The following is an 18,349-nucleotide window of genomic DNA, read 5'->3' on the forward strand; positions in this document are numbered from 1 at the left end:
GCATCCTAGCTGTCTAGATATGCAAGCAGTACGATATGGAGAGCAAGGTGTTGCCCATGTAGCAAGCTCCCCCTTAACACGCACTTGATGAACCCAAAGGAACGGCGGAGACCGATATAGTTTGGTACCAGCAGCGTCGCAGGAGTTGCCCGTCAGTGTTGAACTCAAAGTAGGACTGCCTTAGGGACTCCAGCATCGGATTTTTCCCTCAGGGTTTACTCCCGAAGCCTTCCCCATGAGTGGATATAGCTGCAAGGCAGCAGAAGTTTGAGATCAGAGTTTTCCTTCTAGATGAGCTGCCGACCACGGCTAGCGAGCCCCATCTGCCTGAAGCGACTGGTTTTAAGCCTCCATTAACCCATCTTTGCCCTTTCTCCTGTCAGTGGAGACGGTACTGGCAGGCTTTGTAGCTAAGCCACACCTGAAGGCCAGGAGCTGGATTTGCTTGTCAGAGGCTATTTGAGGTGCACGCGATTGGGAACATTTAATAGGTAGTGGGGAGCTTGACCCCATTAGCGCCCCCCCCCCAGCTATAACAACCTCGAGGAACCACAGGCTGCATCCAAGTTAGACATTTGTAGGCTGGGAAGGACCTGTAATTACTTCATCGAAATTGCACAAATTCTCATCATTATTAAAAGTTGGTTAACTGATGAAATTATTTTGATTTTTGCTGTAAAAGTCTCAGATTGGAGGAGAAAAGGGCTAAGGAAATTGATAACCTGTGAATGTGAGGGCATGAGATAAAGCTGTGAAATGCTGTTCCACTGTTTTGGTAACCCACACTGGGCATGTGCTTGCCTCTGCCACCCTGTGGCCATAATGCTTGAGTATTTGCATGTTTAATGAATAAGGCCCTCCGTTTATTCATCATTAATGGGTAATGCTACATTAATATCATTGTCGCTTGATTCATAAAGAGAGCAGTACAATTACTTATCAATATAATCACAAGACACTTGTTTCTGGTGATTTTTGTTTGACTTGAACTGCTGAGAAGTCAGAGACAGTATGGCTCTTTTAAAGTGTTAACTAATAAAAACAGGACTCAATGTCAGCTAAGTTACAATTTAAGCTTCCCAGGACCCCACAAATATTTGAAAATCTTCATGCTTTGAACTGTATTAAAGTCTCTATGTAAAGAAATACTTTTTTCCCAGTTGAAATTGAGAAGAGTTGACGCTGATCTATATTTTTTGGTCATTTTGCCTTGAGCAGTTTATTAACCTCGTTGATTTGGGGAGTGCTGTGCAGCTGGGAAATTGTTTCAGATCTTTTATGTTTAAACGGAGATTTGCTACAAGCTGCAACCCCCCCCCCCCCCCACCACCACCACCTTGTGTTGCTTTTGTAATGGAGACTGTTGCTTTCAAACAGATGCTTGGTGTTATCTGCAGTACTTTTTAAAAGTGAGTTTGTGTAGCCTTGGCCAACTTCGACATGTGGACAGTAATTATATTTGTCAGATCAGTTAATGAACAGGTGGACTTCCCTGTTAAAATTGTTTTCTTTAAATTTGGCACAATTTTGCACCAGTGGCCTGGATTTGCTGCTAAAGTGATCTCCGAAGCAAAGTTTCAGTTTCATTTGACAAAGAGTACGGTAGGATAAGACACGTGTGCAAAAACACAGCCCCACGTAAGTTTGTTGTCTGCTGGGCCTGTTTCTGTGTTGTAATGTTCCGGCTACTGAAATCTTTCAAAGCTTACTATACAAGATGCCAAAGCTGAGGCACATAAATGTTCCATTAATGGATAATATATCTATTCTAAGCTTCTAGTAATATGGTGATTTTATTTAATCATGTTGTTTATGGAAACCTACAGTTGGAAGGAGGTTGATTTTTCCCATTTTTCCCATTTTTTCCCCCTTCCCCTGCTGTTCCAGTTACCTCATCCCCTTAAATCTTTTGAGTCTTCCACCACTCCTTTGCTTCTAGATCAAGTGAACCCAATGCTTTTTTAAAAAAAAAACTGGTCTTTTTGCCAAAGCGTGAAAATAAAGTCTGCATTTTTATTTTGAAGCTATTGATAAAGTTGGAATTTTCTCAATTATTTGAGAGCTGTGGAGGACTGTACCTGGGTGTGCATTTCAGATTGCGTTTCCAACTTTTGTTGATATGCTGAGCAAATGCCCACACACTTTTTTGTTGTTAATCCTCCAGTTCAGTGTGTTTCCTGTGGGGATTATTGTCCTGATTTAATTTGAAGTTCATTCATTTATTTAGCAGGATCTGTGTGCATGTAAATTTTACAGCCGAGTCACTGCAAATTAATGTTAGAATCTGTAATGTGAACATTTTTGCTCTGTGTTCATGCAAGCACATTTCATTTGGTGTTTCCTTAAAAGCACATTTGGGATCTGCTTGTGCTCTTTGAATTCAAAATTAAAAGCACCTTGACCCACTTCTCAAAACTGCAATGTCCTATTTTAATAGTTGTTTAGATGTCCTGCTAGGCATCCACTTCGTCTTCAATCAATATCGTATCGTTTTTTTTTAAACATGTTATACTGTCAGGGCTGGTATTATATTCTTGAACACATTTTGGCAATTTTACCTTGTGGATATCATGTAGCGTGGTGCTAGTAACATTCCCAGTAGAGTGTATTCGGTTATTCTTAGTAACTGATGCCATCTTTTCCTTGTGGATCCAGTGTTCTATTTGGATTTGCAGTTTGAGCTGCATTTTAACCTCTGTTTTCTTTTAGTGGCTATAAATTTTGCACACTGATCCAGATAACTCTTTATAGGCTGATTGTACCTTAAGACATGGGAGCAGAATTAGGCCATTTGGCCCATCGAATCTGCTCCACCATTCAATCATGGTTGATCCTCTTTTTTTTCTGCCCCCCTCTCGAGTCCCACCTCCCGGCCTTCTCCCTGTAACCTTTGATGCGGTGTCCAATCAAGAGCCTATCACTTGCTGCCTTAAATACACCCAACGACCTGGCCATTCCAAGGAGCTGGGTAATCTGTCAATATGCCCTACCGTCACAAGATCCATAACTGGACCTTTCGAACAGAAAATGTGGTGCCAACGTCCAAGAAAGGATTTGAGGACAACAATAAGTATTGAAGAGCTTTAAGTGTTCACAGGAGAAAGTGACATAGGCAAAGTGTATTTGGAAGAGCAGTCTGGAGCAGGACCCTTACCATTAACTGGGGGGGGGGCGGGTCTGTGGACCCCACGTTGGGAACTCCTGGTTGAGAGCTTAGAACCTTGAGAGTTGAAGGCATGATGTATGAAGGGGTATGGTATGTATGTTGCAATTACATCAGAATTGAAGGGTTGCAGGTACCTGGGACTTGGAAAGAGTTAGAAAGATTTATTTTATTTCTCACGTGTACATTGAAAAACAATGGAAAAATGTCATCTGCATCAACAACCAACACAGTCTGAGGACGTACTTACTGGAGGCATTCCGCAAGTGTTGGCGCTAGAACCACGGTGACGCTTGCTAACCTGACCGACCGTCCGTCTTTGGAATGTGGGTGAAAACTGAAGCGCCCAGTGGAAACCCACGCGGTCGCAAGGAGAACGTACAAACTCCTTGTGGGCAGTGGTGGGGATCAGGCCCCAATCGCTGGCACTGTAAACTGTTACACTAGCCCCTAAACTACCAGGATTCCCGATTCTAATGAGGAATGGAGAGGTTTTACAATTGAGGTATTGTAGATCAGGAAAGGAGCGGTGGCTGAAGGGTATTTGGTACTGGCTACAAGAAGTAGTCTTGGTTGCACTCAAGTTATGGAAGAAGGTTGGCCATGGTGGACTTTTGCCGAAGAGTCTGTTTCCATAGTGTATCATTCAGCTTCCATGGTGGAATAGTCAAGGCTTGGATGGAAGTTTTACCAGCAGCTCAGCAGAGGGCAAGATGGTCAGACAATGCTATGAAGGTGAAGGTTGACACCTGTTGCTATGGGGGCTTCTCTTGGGATCTGTGCGTGCTTGTACAGAGGATGGTTCTATCTCCCATTTGCCAGGGTTGGGAATAAAGCTGATGGTCAGGAGCACCTATTGTGTAAGGTTCCAGTGAAAACGGCTTTGACCACTTCAAAATCCTCAGCTGAAGAGAAGTATGTGAGGAATAGCAACTGGATTTGTTAGTGAGAGATGATGCATTTGGGACATTCAAAGCTGGGTAGGACTAGTACGGTGAATGGCAAGGGGCTGGTGAATGTTGTGGATTAGAGTAACTTGGGAATTCACTGTGTGACTGTGCAGGTAGATAGTGGTGGCATTTAGTATGCTGCCTTTCATCAGTCAGGGCATCAAGTTTGGGAGTCGGAACATGATGTTGCAGTTATACAAGTTATTGGTAAGTTTGCACTTAATAACCCTGTTATAGGAAAGACATTGGCAAGCTGGAGAAGGTACAGAGGAGGTTTACAAGGATACTACCTGGACTAGAGGTAGGGGTTGGCCACTCTGGATTTTTATTCCTTTGAACAAAGGAGAATGAAAGGAGAGCCTCAAAAGATTATAAAATCATGTGGAGTATGGATAAGATGCATGATTATGGTCTTTTCTACCAGGGTTGGGGAGTCCAAAGCTATAAGAAAACAGGGGAGAGATCGAAGAGACCTGAGAGGTAACTACTTTACACAGTATAGTGAGTACCTGGAATGAGCTGCCAGAGTAAGTGGTTGAGGTGGGTACAGTAGCAATATTAAGAAGCCTTTGGATAAGCACTTGGAGGAGTGTGGGCTGTACACAGGTCGCTGGGACTAATGGCGAATGCTGTATTCGACACGGACCAGTTGGTGCAAAGGGCCTGTTTCTGTGCTGCGACTCTATAAGGTTATCATTAGTCTGTGGCTCTATAAGAATACTCGTACTGGTCAGCTTGGCCAGAAGGGGATGTTGGGATTGTTGCAGGAGAGGTGAGAAGTGCGTCTGATGGGCAAGTTGGTGTGAAGCGAGAAGGGGGAACAGGGTGACTTGGGTGTGAGTGCAGTGGAAACTTCTATATAATTTTACCAGAGTATGGGGTAATGGAGGGCAATGACGGCCATTAAGCCACTTGTTTCCATGTGCAAGAAATGAGCTCCTTGTAATTGTTGATGAGGGAAGAAGAGGCAGAGAATGGGGACTTAAAGGTTTTCAGTAGAGGAAAGAAGCCAGGAATTAGATTTTCATTCCAGGATGATCCAAAATCAGTGATCTTGGCAGACAAGGGCAGGATCCATTGCTGCTTTCTTTGTGTTCCAGCCAAATCTGTTGGGGGGGGGGGCGGGAAATGGCTGCCATTTCTTCAGGTCTTAGTCTTGGTCTTGAGAGAACTGAGCTGAGGTTTGTACAGAGGAAAGGGCCGAGGTAAGATCAAGTGGTTTAATTGGATCAAAGGAGAAAGATTTGGCAGATGCAGAAATAACATAATGACCGAAGGGCTCAAGTTTGGAAAATATGGATTTTGAAAATACAGTTGGAGAGATTTTCCCCTGGAGGCTTCTGAAGCAGGTATGGAAATAAGTGGTCATGGTAACCACATAAATAATCATCCTAAATTCATTCTTCTATCTCCTTAACTAAACAATCATAATTATTCTGTTTCATAATGTGGTGATAAAATAGTCAACATGCACAAACAGTGCATCGTGCACTTACAGCAGTTGCTGATCTGCACAGTTGGCTAAATTCTACGTGTTAAACACCCAAGCATTCTGAGATTTAACAACTTTAACCATTCATTTTGTATTTCACCATTTGCATTGCGGATACACAAGTCTAAAAAAAAGTAAGTTAAACCTTTTTGAGGTTGAAACAAATCCTTGTGCTATTTGTCTGTACATACACATCCTTGCATAAAGATGTTCTGTTCAGAGAGAACAGCATTAACCCTTTGTGCCATAGCACTGGCTTGGACATGTTTGAAGAGTGACTGGGTGGTCTCTGGCAGACAACTGTAAGGTTCACACTACGTGACCTGAGAGCAAAGTACATCGCTCAGCTGAAATCCCCAATCTAGATTGTTGAAGAAAACAGATTTTTAAGAAAAAATCTCCCTCAGCTCTTGAGAATAAAGTGAAAACAATTGTTTGTCTGAGCTTTCCTGCTCATTTTTGTTTCAAAGTTTGATGACCCAATTTGAAGCAACTGTTGGTCGTTCTCAGGGATGTATAGAACTTAGCATCAGTTGTCCTCTGAATTCATCAGATTATCCATCTGTGCACTTGGTAGACCCGCATTTTATCTTTCCTGAATGATTCCGTTAAGTATAGAAATCATTGCTGCTTCCTTTTAGTTTCAAACTTCTCTTTTTCTTTCCCCCACTGAGCACCCAGCTGCATAAGCCAAAATAAGTTTTTGAAAGAACAAAGTTTTTGCTATTAAGAATTTTACATTTTAATGCAATTTTTTAAAATGTCCTTGGTTCAGCGGGAGCTGTAAACAGTTTGAGCAAACTAAAGTTTCCACTTGGCAGTTTTTGGTGGAAATTATGTGAGAACCCTTTGCAAGCTGTGGGTGCATTTTTGTTTTGGGGAGATGTTTGCAAGAAGACAGTTAAGAATTCTTCATTCCTCCTCGTGTTTTGGCACACTTTAAAAAAAAAATTAATTGTGGATAACTCTAATGTAGAGATCGATAAGAAAGGGCTTTGCTGAGTTTCTCAACAACATACATTTGTACGAATCAAAGGGAAGCAATTGTCCTAGTTAAATTTTCCTTGGCCCAGATAGAGCCAATCTGTTGTCAGGCGTAGAGATACAGCATAGGAAATCATTTTGAGGAAAGGTACTCAAGATTGTTCAATGTCATTTCCATTATATTAAAGGAGAATAAAATGATTTGTTCCTCCAGATCTGATGCAGCGCACAAAGAACACAATAATAAAAACAATAAATATAAATACATAAGATAGCTTGTATACATTGATTGTATATCCACAAAGTGACGAGGGGCACAGGAGTGTCTGTACATAAGGTGACTCTGACAAGAAATGAAGTAGTAGTGGTGTGGAGGGTGGGTTAGTGGGTGGAGGTGTTTTGCAATTCACAATTACCTCTAGTGCTGTAATCTAGTGAGAATGTACTTAATCGGCAAAAACCAGTTAGTCCTGTGGCACAGATTCCATTTTTTGTGTAAAATGTTGTTACAGATGAGAAGAAAGAAAGAAATTAATTGCAAAGGCTTTGCTAAATTTGTGACAGGGCTACATCTTTTCCTTGCTTCACTGTAAATTGTACCATTTAACTTTTATGGATGTCTGATGTTAATTACTTACTTTCAAGGCAGTAGTGCTGAACTACTTACCAGAAGCTAAAGATCTAATGTGCTTCAATAATAGAAAAAGTGACATTTAAAACTTAGGTTTTTTTGCCTTGAGTAATGAGGATGCAGTATTGACTTCTGCAAATGGAGAGTTGGGTGATAACTCAGTTATTCTGAACGCTTCCTTTAGACTGGGATACCTTGGTTTAAAAGTGATTAATACTGTGATGTGGTAGTGCGCAAGTTTATATAATCTGCATAACCACCAACCAGCTTTCAACCACAGATGCAAGCTTACTGCCCTGAACTTAAACTGTCCTTGGGAGTTTTTTTTATATAAAAGTTCTTGCCTGAGCCAACCTAAGCTCTTTTTGTTTTCTTGACAATATTTATTGCAACTGCTTAAATGCATGGCAAACATTCATCACTGAAAACAATGGTAAACAATATTTTGTTGAGTTTGGTAACAATGATTCTTGTCACTTGGAAAACCAAGCCAGGCTGATCTTGAATCAAATGCCAATCTCTGCACGATGGGATTCTTGCTTGAATGGCGACAAAGGCTGTTCCATTAATTTGGCAGCCCTTTTTTTTTGTATCGGGTCAAAATGAAACGCGTTGAAGAGGCTGACATGATAGAGCTGTATAAAATTATGAGAGGTCTAAATAGGGTAGAGAGCCAGAGTGAATTTCCCATGGTAGGGGTGCCGATGGTACAGGTTCCGAGTAAGACAGAGGAAGTTTAAAGGGGATCCAAGGGGTTAATTTTTCATACAAAGTAGTTGGTATCTGGAAAGTGCTGCAAAAGGAGGTCATGGAGGCTGGAGAAGGAATAACACTTAAAAGGCACCTAGACAGATACATGAAAGAGTGAAGTATGAAGAGTTACGGGATTAATTCCGGTCAAGTGAGATCATCACAGAGAAGCAGGCATGATGGTAGGCACAGACCCAGTGGCTGGAAGACCCTTTTTCTAAGTAATACGGTACAAATCAAATACAAATTTGACCCGTGTCTTTTTTTTTAAAAAAGAACTGGTGTACAAATTTGCAGGATGCTGAACAAAAGGGGGTTTCTTCTAACTTTGAGTTTAAAGTACATGGTTAGGTTTGTTTAGTTGGAAAGAAGCTGGCGACTGATCAGTGTGACATAGGAGAACAATGTGTCAGCTGGTTCAAAGCTTTAATACCCTGAAAGCTTTTTTAAATAGATGACGAGATGTGCCTTGCATTATAAATCTATGCAAGGGACAGGCTTTTGGAGGGCGTCAAAATGTTCAATTTTGCAACCTCTGGAAGGAGACCTGTGAAGTTGTACTTCTGAAATACTATTGATGTAGTGTTAATGGAATGTTGCTGTGTCTCTGTAGAATTCAAAAATGAGCAACCTATTAGCTCAGAAGCAATATGAATGTTATTCATCTCAAGTTCATGTATGTGCTCCATTGTAAAGTGCCCCCTCCCACCACCACCACCATTCTGTCACAATGAGCCTGTGTTACTGCCAGCTATTTTTAAAATGCATTAATTTCCTGTGGCCTTCCCAGAACATTCCTTTTGTGAGCTGCGCACCAGGTTCTCGAGGAGGCAAGAATTTCTTCCATTAGGAAAGGTGTTAAGGCCATTTGGTCTGTCGAATCTGCTCTCCCACTTGACCATTTTCCCCCACAATCCTATTTTCCTGCCCTCACCCCATAACCTTTGAAGTCCTTACTGATCAAGGACCCATCAACCTCTGCTTGAAGTATACCCAGTGACGGCCTCTGCAGCCATCTGTGGCAATAAATTCCACAGATGCACCACCTTCTGTCTAAAGGGGATGGTCGAATTGGGGATGGTCAGCATGGCTTTCTGCAGAGGAGATCATTGTTGTACAAACCTGAGTTTTTCAAAGAGGTGATAGAGATGATTCGGGGCAGGGCAGTGGATGTTGTATTCATAAATGTTACTAAAGTACTTGGCTCCTTATGGAAAGGTGTTCCAGAAGATTAAGGCACATGGGATCCATGGAGACTTGGTAAACTGAATTCAACATTGGTTGGCTTGACCATAGAAGACTGTAGCAATAGAAGGCTGTTATTCTGTCTGTTTTTGGGTGTGGGGTGTCTATGACCAGAGATGTTCAGCAAGGGTCAATGCACGTAAATGATTTGGATAAAAAGGTAGGTAGTCTGATCAGTTTACAGGTGACACAAAGATTGATAGAGTTGTGCATTGTCAGGGAGTTTTTTTTTCCCCAAAAGATTCCACAGGCTATTAACCATTCAGGAACGTGGGCAGAGAAATGGCCGAAGTAGTTCAATCATGGAAAGTATAAGATGTGTTTTGGGAGGGTCAGGGTTAAGGGAAAAAGTCTAGTAAATGGCAGGACCTTAGGAAGCATTGCTGTAATGCAAATTCATAGCTTCCTGGAGCAGGCTGAAGATGATAAAAAGACAACGTACTTCCCTTCATCAATCAGAACCTTGAGTACAAAAGTTGAGAAGACATGTTGTAGCTGTACAAAACTTTGGTTAGGTCACAGAGTTTTTGCATGCAGTTCTGGTTGTTGCATTACAGGATTTGGGGAGGTGGAGGGGCTTCGGAGATGGTTCAAGAGGTTAAACACAATGCTGTCTGGATTCGAAAGGATTAGCTGTGAGGAAAGGTTGAATAAACTGGGAATTGTTTTCACTGGAACATCAAAAGCTGAGGGGTAATCTGATAGAAGTATACAAGACTGAGAGGCACTGGTAGGGTAGATAAGTCTTTCTCATGGGTTTGAAATGCCAAGTATTTAAGGGTGAGGCTTTAAGGTGAGGGGTGGGGATTTTTTAAAAGTGGTATGTGTCTGGAATGTGCTGCCATGGGAAGTGGTGGAAACAGATTGAACAGTAATATTTCAGATGTGTTTCAACAGGCATATGAACATTCAGGCAATGGAGGGTAGACCAATTGAGTTAGTATCCTGGTCAGCACAGACACAGTGAGCCAGGGGGCCTGTTCTAGTGCTGTGTTCCATTTTCTATTTTATCACTGGGTTTCCCTTGCAGAGAAACAGAACTAGGTTCACTCTGGTGTGTATTCCATGTGTATCTTCTGCCGTTGTTTGACATTTTAACTCACTGATCAGCCTCTTGTTTCTTCCTTCCGAAGACTTGCTACTCTGCACCCTCTTTAAGCCACTCGCATTAACGCTGTCACCAAGTGTGAGTACACTCTGGCCACTTTATTAGGTACACCCGCTCGTTCGTGCAAATATTAATCAGCCAATCATGTGGCAGCAACTTAATGCAGGTAAAAGCATTCAGACATGGTTAGGAGATGCAGTTTTTGTTCAAGCCAAACATCGGAATGGGGCGGAAATGTGATCCAAGTGGCTTTGACCGTGCATTAATTGTTGGTGCCACGTCGGGTGGTTTGAGTATCTCAGAAACTGCTGATCTCCTGGGATTTTCACACGCAGCAGTCTCCAGAGTTTACAGAGAATGATGATGCAAAACAGAAACATCCAGTGAGTCGCAGATCTGCAGCTGAAAGTGCGTTGTTAATGAGAGAGGTCAGACTGTTTCAAGCCAACAGGAAGGTGGCAGTAATTTAAATAACCGCGGTACAATAGTGATGTGCAGAAGAGCCTCTCTGAACGCACACCATAGTAACATAGAAAACCTGCGGCACAGTACAGGCCCTTCGGCCCGCAAAGCTGTGTCTCTATTACCTGAGAAATTACCTAGGGTTACCCATAGCCCTCTATTTTTCTGAGCTCCATATACCTGTCCAGGAGTCTCTTAAAAGACCCTATCATATCCACCTCCACCACCGTCACCGGCAGCCCATTCCACGTACTCACCACTCCATGCGTTTGTTTTTTAAAAAAGCAAGAACAACGTACCCCTGTTATCTCCTCTGTACCTATTTCCAAGCACCTTAAAACTGTGCCCTCTCGTGCTAGCCATTTCTGCCCTGGGAAAAAGCCTCTGACTATCCACACGATCAATGCCTCTCATCATCTTATACACCTCTATCAAGTCACCTCTCTTCCTCTGTTGCTCCCAGGAGAAAAGGCCGAGTTCACTCAACCTGGTCTCATAAGGCATGCTCTCCAATCCAGGCAACATCCTTGCAAATCTTCTCTGCACCCTTTCTATGATTTCCACATCCTTCCTGTAGTGAGGCGTGTCAAACCTTGAAGTGGATGGGCTCCAGCAGCAGGAGACCACGAATGTACACTCAGTGGCCACTTTATTAGGTACAGGAGGTACCTAATAAAGTGGTCACTGTGTACATTGGGCATTCTTGCTGTGCTCAGAGTAAAGAGTTTGTCCTGGTTGTGGCCCATTGTTCTACAAGCAGAAATAGCCCTCTCACATTTTGCAAATCCCTTTTACATCAGATTTCTCAGTCCAGACACTTTTCTGATCAAAGTTGCTGGTGGTCAGGACGAAGGGTCTCGGCCCGAAACGTCGACTGTACCTCTTCCTAGAGATGCTGCCTGGCCTGCTGCGTTCACCAGCAACTTTGATGTGTGTTGCTTGAATTTCCAGCATCTGCAGAATTCCTCGTGTTTACACTTTTCTGATCAAGCTTTCCTGATTTGTGTAACCTGTTGTATAGGTCTATTAACTGGAGACAAGGTGTTAGTAGTTAAAATGTAGTCCAAGATTTTATGCAACACACATAAAATTTGCTGGTGAATGCATTATTACATAGATATATGTATGTATTCTTTTTTTCTCTCTCCTTTTTCTCCCTCTGTCCCTCTCAGTATACTCCTTGCCCATCCTCTGGGCTCCCCCCCCCCACTTTCTTTCTCCCTGGGCCTCCTGTCCCATGAGCCTCTCCTATCCCTTTAGCCAATCACCTGTCCAGCTCTTGGCTCTATCCCTCCCCCTCCTGTCTTCTCCTATCATTTTGGATCTCCCCCTCCCCCTCCAACTTTCAAATCTCTTACTAACTCTTCCTTCAGTTAGTCCTGACGAAGGGTCTCGGCCCGAAACGTCGACTGTACCTCTTCCTAGAGATGCTGCCTGGCCTGCTGCGTTCACCAGCAACTTCGATGTGTGTTGTCCAAGATTTTATTGCAAGTTTAACATATTTCTTGTTTTGAACCGCTGCGGAAATGAGCCGGCTGATAGATTATGCAAATATAACATTACAGTATAGCAGAATCAGGTGACTTGTATTTCTATTATTTTTGTAAGTGTGTAATTAAAGTGTGGAGGGGATTAGTAATCAATTTTTCAGCACTCTGCTCTGGGGGTGGGGGAGGCTTGGAAGCTTGTGGAGAAAATGAGCCATGTACTAATTAGCAAACAGTGGGCAAATTCTAGACTCTGTTATTTAAGGTAATGGTACGCTAAGAGACCAGCAACAGAATTGGGCAGAATCTACATGATTTGTGAAAGGGAAATCATGTTTGACAAATCTGTTAAAATGTTCAGAGATTGTAATCAACCAAACAGATCAGTGTGAAAGTGGATGTGGTGTACTGATCTTCAGAAGGCCTTCAATTGGTTGCTAAACAAAATCGGAATCTGGTTTAGTATCACTGGCATATGTCGAGAAATTTGTTTTGCAATGGCAGTACATCGCAATGCATTAAAAACTATAAATTACAAAATAAAAATATAAATAACTAGTGCAAAACGAGAGGAAAAAAGTGAGGTAGTGTTCATGGGTTGGTTCATTGTCTGTCAGAAATCTGATGGCGGACGGAAAGAAGCTATCCCATTATCTCTGCATAGTGTCTTCAGGTTCCTGTACCTCCCTGAGGGTAGTGTCGAGAAGACGGCCTGTCCTGGGTGGTGACGGTCCTTAGTGGTGGATGCCGCCTCTTTGAGGCATTCACACACAAAATACTGGAGGAATTTGGCAGGTCAGTCAGCATCCATGGGAATCAATAAACAGTCGATGTTTCAGGCCAAGACCCTTCTCCGAGGCATCGCCTTTTAAGGTTGACCTCTGCTGGGGAGGCTGGTGCCCATGACGGAGCTGGCTGTGTTTGCTACCTTCTGCAGCTTTTTCCAAACCAGACGGTGATGCAGCCAGTCAGAATGCTCTCCGCAGTATATCTGTAGAAATTTGCGAGTGTCTTTGGTGACCATACCAAGTGTCCTCAGACCCCCTAATGAAATACAGCCTCTGTCATGCTTCTTTGTAGTTGTATCATTATGTTGGGCCCAGGATACAGCTTCAGAGCTGTTAATGCCCAGGAATTTGAAACTGCACACCCTTCCCACTGCTGAGCACTCGACGAGGACTGGTGGAATCTACCCTCAACTTCCCCTTCCTGAAGTTCTCAGTTAATGTGGAATCAAAAAGACCAGCAATATGCCGGGGTTGGATCTGTTGCAAACAAGTGACATTTTTGGGAGGCTGTGAAGAATGAGGTGCAGCAGGGACCAATATCCCAGTTGCGCACAATCAATTTCAATGGTTTGGATGAGGGGATCAAGTGTAATATATCCAGCCTTTGCCATGAGGTGGGTACGGAGGTTTCCTGGAATTGAGGAATGCAGAATGAATTGGCAAGGATATAAAGTGGGGAGAATGCCTCCATCAGCTTTAAAGAAGGAATTTCAAAGACATGACCTTTCTGTGAGGAGTCATCACTTTACCACTGACTCGGGTAGCCTTGCCCTCCAGCAATGAAGTTTCAGGTTGTCCCACAAGACAAGTATCTGCGATGTCAAGATGCTCCACCTTGTATGTTTTACTTGGTGAAAGGATAAATAATGTTTATGGTATAATTTTAGGATTTGAATTGTCACTGTAGTGATACTTTAATTCAGGCATTTGCATTGAAGCATTTTTAGGTTTACCAGAGACTGGAATTCTTGAGTCTGAGCAAGCAACTAGAACCATTACATTGAAACTAATGGGTAACATGCTTAATGTTTTCCTGGATGGGAGCTGCCTCGAGGAATGCCCATATTTCACGTGTAATATCATCTGAAGTGTACTTCTGCTGTTAATGGTGAAATCCCAAAGTTGCTCTGAATGAATCATTGCTTCCAGGATGTGCTCCACAATAACCTCCACAAATCAGCCAAGTAACAAGGATTTTGGGTATTTTAAATTATTCATGATTCCAAAAAAGTACGCTTTATTGCATGTGGTTTTAAAAACCAGTCAAAGCAATTAGCAAAGCTTTATGGGATTAAAATTATATTTAAAAAAAACAAATGCCTAGGTGGTCACTTTCTAACACTATATCAAAACTTTATTCTTGTGAGTGGTTTGATTCAGGATTATGATATTTAAGGATCTGACTTGTTCTCATTTATGCCCGTTTTTATTTTGTGAGACTTATTCTGTGCAACTCAATTAATGATTTCACTGCGGCTGGGTCCCAGAGACTGCTTGGAGCTGGTAGCTGCTGATGTCATGGGAAGGACTCCATCACACAGAGATCACAGGATCTCTGTAACACAGGGCAACTGAATAGGAGGCCAGCAACTCGTGCTAATCACAGAACCTGAGCCAGAAGCTCTTATTCAAACTGAATTGGTGGAAATGAAATTCACCCTTTACTCTTGGCAGAGGATCGAGAAATGTAAATAGCTGTATGCTCAGAAATCTATCCTCTACTTGAGGCACCTGATATGTAGCCTTGTATATTGTTGACTCTGAAGTGACTAGAATTTCACAGGCCGAGTTTGACGTTCAATAGCGACGTATTGTCTGTCTAGGACATGCTAGTTACTACTACTTTGTCATTTCAAACTTAGTGTTTTTTAAATAAAATTGAAATTCTGCAGATAAGTCTGCCCCAGAGGAGGGATATAGCAGCCTGAATGGAATTTACTAACATCCATCAGTTCTGATGGACTAACTGCTCGCTGGCTGTTCCCACCTCTGCTCTTGAGATCCATTGCAAGCTAGCCAAATGTAGAAGTTCTAAACAAGCTGGAGGTGGAACGGGTGAGCATACAATTCTTGCTGTGACACTGGATTTGCCATTGAACCCAATGGTGGACCAGTGGCTTGCTTAATGAAAGATCTTGATGCACTTGGCATTCAGGTCCTCATCTTTATGATAAGATGGCTGGCATACATACAGCAACCTCTACATTCTCGTTGTAATTACATCTGAATGTTGTCCCTAACACAGCTGAGAAAGGTAACTGCATGTAAGTTTTGTGTTACTTTGACCTTCATTGTGTTTTAAATTAGAATAAAATAATTACAAAGAAATATTGAATAATTTGTTTGTTAGACACATTAAAAAAAATTAATAGCCATTAATAGCCAAGGGATTCTGGGTGTGGGACCACACCAAAATGCATGGTGGGCCAAGGTTCCTGTTGGATAAAGATCAGCTTGCTCGGTCTGTGAATATATGGAAAAGGTAGGGGTGAATGGTGAATATCTGCAACAAGCAGATTTTACCATAGTCTTGCCCAAGGGAATGAGAGGTTTAGAATATTAAAGGACCTTTGAGTGACTAGGAATATTATTTTTATAACAATACTCCGTTCAAGATTCTTAAAATTTTTTATCTGTTGCAATACTGATTTGTGTTCTGAGCAGGTTTATGAGCAGGCAACAAAGTTGTGTATTTGAATAAATAAATTATTTTTAATGTGATGAGCAGGAATATTGTGCCCTTTAAGATTGTATATTTTTAAAAATTTATTTATGGGATGTGGGTGTCACCAGCTAAGCCAGCATTTATTGCTCTTGAGAAGATGGTGATGAGCTGCCTTCTTGAACCGCTGCAGTCCCTGAGGTGTTGGTACACCCACAGTGCTGTTAGGGAGGGAATTCCATGATTTTGGCCCGGCAACAATGAAGGAACGGTGATATGTTTCCAAGTCAGGCTGGTGAGTGACTTGGAGGGGGATTTCCAAGTGGTGGTGTTCCCAGGTATCCTTCTGGATGGTAGAGGTTGTGAGTTTGGAAGGTGCTGCCTTGGGGACTTTGGTGTGTGGTTGCAGTGCATCTTGTAGATAGTACACACTGCTGCAACTGTCTCAAGTTCTTGATGCTAAAGCAATTCTGTATTATTAATTGATTGAAGTGGCCATTGGTCTTAAAAACCAGGTGTAGCCCCCCCCGGCCAGCCTCAGGGTCGCTTGGCTTGCTGTCGTCTAGGGGAACAGCCCTCGGCCCCGCCAAACTGGGTAATAGTTTATGTGGATGCTGTGTGATGTAGCCCACCCCACCCAAATAACAGAAAATACACCAGATACGATTAAATGATTTACAGTTTATAGATATTACTGGAACTATATAATTAATAGAGAATAAAATATAAAAGGAAAATAAAAGGTGCCATACTTATCAAAGTTCAATCTCTTCGTGCACAAACAGTTGGAGCTCGGGACCCTCCTCCTTCGCCCTGCGACCCCTCGGACCACCTCGACCGGCCGCCTGATACCAACAACAGTGGTTGACCAGACGCTCCACACGAGTCCGTCTCCGTCTCCCCTCCTCGCCGAATGCCCCGCTCGGGGTCCGACCCCATTAGCGGACTCACAGCACGTGGTTCATTCTCTGTCTCTCTGTCCCGCCTTCTCCCCCAAAACCCTGCGCATACAAATCTTCCAGACACACCAAAGTCATAACAACTATCCCAATTGGTTCATAACATCCTTTTATCACCCCCTAACCCACAACAAGCTGCTAGCGCAAAACTTTCTCAGCGTTTAACATAACAAAGAAGCATTCCCGATTATAACATAACAAAGAAGCCATTTTAATTAGCCTCCGCGGTAACATAAAAGATGAAACCCTTACACAGGTCTTGGGTAAATTCAGTCCATAGAATTTAAAAAGTAAACTTTCAATCCAGCAAGAAGGGTACAAGAAAAGCTCGTGTTGCTATGTCTTCAAGGGGAAAATTGATGGGATATGAGGGCTGTTAACAGACAAAGCATCCAAGAAATCTTGATTTATTCAGGGAAAAATATTTTGAGTGTCAGCCTTGCCTAGTCAGCAGCATCTGTGGTGAGAGAATCACCAAACATTTCTCTTCCTCAGATGATGCTTGATTTGCTCACTATTTTCTGATTTTTGTTTTTAAATTTCTGTTTTCTGGCATCCAATTTTTTTTCAGGTAAAAATATTTCTATTGGACTTGATGCTTAAATATATGGATTATTCTGTGATAATTATTCTTAAAATGTGTCTGTCAAATTGCTGTCTTGCTGTTTAAATCTATTCAAAGCCCAAAGGGACCAATGATGATTTCTTCTATTGTCCCAGCAGTTGTGCTCAATCTTCAGTGCTTGGAATTCTGGCACTTGAGTCAAAGGGACTCCTACCTCAAGGGCACATGCGTTGGAATGTGGTTAATGATAAACATTGTGGTCCTCATCCTTGTGTGACCATTCTGCACACTGCTGGAATTTGTAAAAGGCCTAAATTTGCAGTCAGCTTCAGGCAAGCATTTGGTTGCCTGATTATTCTAGAAGTATTACACCACTGTAAATCAATGACACCTTGGGGGAGTGGGTTCCATCCTGGAATGTCGGAATAGATTAAGCAAAATAAAATGTACTAGATTAAGTTCTTGGAGTGGGGGCACTAGAGTAACTGCGCTTACTTGGGCTCGATGCACAAACCTCTCCTCTTTCCCTCTGGCCTTGCATAATCCCTGACCCAGTGGCCTGATCTACACAGACTAGGCCTTGGGAGTGCAGCCAAGAGGCCTGACCTTAGACATGTATTGCCACTTAGACAAAAAATTATCTTTTAAATGTATTCCATTCAGATTTTTAGAAAGTTTTAAAATGAATTACTTGGAACACACAAGCTCTGCTTGGTTTAAAAAAAATGCAGCAAAATCTTTTCATAAGAACTGTCTTTCTCTCTTGCCCTCAATCAATGCTCAACAATACCCATTTAACTAAAAAAAAAGTGTTTAGATAATACAAGTGATTTTGACCAATACTGGATCTTGTTTGGTCTGGGGTTTGGGTAGGGTGGTTGGAAGATTTAGGCTGAGCAGTCCTGGGTCCAGAATTCTCCGACCAATTTTTCGTTTCAGTGGCTAAATGCTGTGGGTTCTGGTCAAAAATGCACGGGAAATGTCAGCATGATCTAGTCCACAAGACGTTAGCTGTTTCTCTCCTAAATAGCCACTAATCATTTGTGAGGTGAGGCTTTGGGAGTCAGCTTGCTAGATGATAACAGCAGGATGAGCACTGAGTT

The 18,349-nt window shown here is 42.3% G+C and overlaps 1 protein-coding gene across 2 annotated transcripts in view; it reads left to right on the forward strand.

The window, feature by feature from the left end:
* The window catches only part of LOC134360304 (transcription factor MafG), a 66,628-nt gene that overhangs the window by 15,395 nt on the left and 32,884 nt on the right, over positions 1–18,349 (forward strand). The gene's annotated exons all lie outside the window — the stretch shown is intronic.

This window comes from Mobula hypostoma, chromosome 22 (assembly GCF_963921235.1).
Source record: "Mobula hypostoma chromosome 22, sMobHyp1.1, whole genome shotgun sequence".
Taxonomy (NCBI): Eukaryota; Metazoa; Chordata; class Chondrichthyes; order Myliobatiformes; family Myliobatidae; genus Mobula; species Mobula hypostoma.